Genomic DNA, 1,499 nt, shown 5'->3' on the forward strand with positions numbered 1-1,499 from the left:
TGGGTAACGTTTCAGGTTGATACGGGTTGAAACCGAGACCCCGGTCCAAGTTTTAAAACAATTCGGTTAAGTTATGAAATGAGCTCGAGTTTACGTCTTGGAATGATTATAAATAAGTTTTGGGATATTTTAAGGAGTTTGTTAAGTTTCGGATCAAAATAAAGAGTTTTGGATTTATCCGAGATTTAGTCGTCGCACGAAACGTTAATTAAAGAATTAATTGAAACGCCTAGATTTAAGCATAATAAAATTATGGAAAATTATATTTAAGCTCAAATAATTATTAGAAGTCTAAGTTTTTAATTTGGAAATTTTATGCTAAGGTTTGATTTAATTCGGGATTAAAACGCATTCTGATGTTATATTTAAGGATTAATTTAAAAGTCATCGATTTAAGCCAAATATAAATATGGAAAAATTCTTATAGGCTTAAATAATAATTTGGGACATGTTATAGTCAATGGAATTAAGAAAAGCTAACAAACGTGAAATTTTACGTCTAGGGGTGACACGATAATTTTTGGGTTTCCAGAGGCAAAATGGTCATTTTGCACCTGGGGTGAGATGTTGGTTCTGGCAGCGCCCTGAGTACAAATTTATGATATTTTAAATGTTTATGCAAAATGTTTAAAAGTTTTACGCAACTATGATAAATACGGTGCATGCTTGGTTTAAAAGAAAAATTACGTATATGCATGCTTTTATTAAGTGATGAATATGATGATACGTTTTGAAGGAAGTGATTTAGTTGTGACTAACACGATGACACAATGATATGATTGGAGATATCGTGAGGGAAAAGGCCCCAGAGGGAGCCCGTTTACGGGAGAAGGCCCCAGAGGGAGCCCGACGATCGTATTTCAATTGACATGATATGATAGGCCCGGGCTCAGTGGGCGGGTAATGCCGTCGCTGATGACCCTCGCCACCGGGTACCGTGGTTACACGTAGATGGATCCATCGACTGACATGATGACATGATGATACGAAAGTCACAGCTAATGAACAGAATTCAAATTAAGATTTTAACACGTATATGTTGATACAATGATACATGCTATGATTATTATCATGTTTTGAAAGGATACGACGTGTTTACGTATATGATAACATGATATGACATGTTTTGACACGTATAAGATGATATGAGATGACATGATTTGACACGACATGATTTTATACGACATGTTTATGTTCATGTTTTAAAAATCATGAAAGGTATGTTGGCATTATGATTTTACACAACACGTTTACGTTATGTTTTTAAGTTCATGAAAGATATGTTGAGTATGATATTTTTCACTGCTGCATGCTATGTATATGTACTTGTTATTCCTGGTACAGGCGTGTTGAGTCTTTAGACTCACTAGGCGTGTGTGATGCAGGTGATCTAAATGGTGAGGAGACTGGAGGTGCCGAACTCTGAGTAGGCAGACTTGGTGGGGTGACACGACCCGAGGACAACATGTTTTCCGCATTACGATATATGAGATTGAGAG

The sequence above is a fragment of the Primulina tabacum genome, chromosome 7, assembly GCF_025594145.1.
Source record: "Primulina tabacum isolate GXHZ01 chromosome 7, ASM2559414v2, whole genome shotgun sequence".
Taxonomy (NCBI): domain Eukaryota; kingdom Viridiplantae; phylum Streptophyta; class Magnoliopsida; order Lamiales; family Gesneriaceae; genus Primulina; species Primulina tabacum.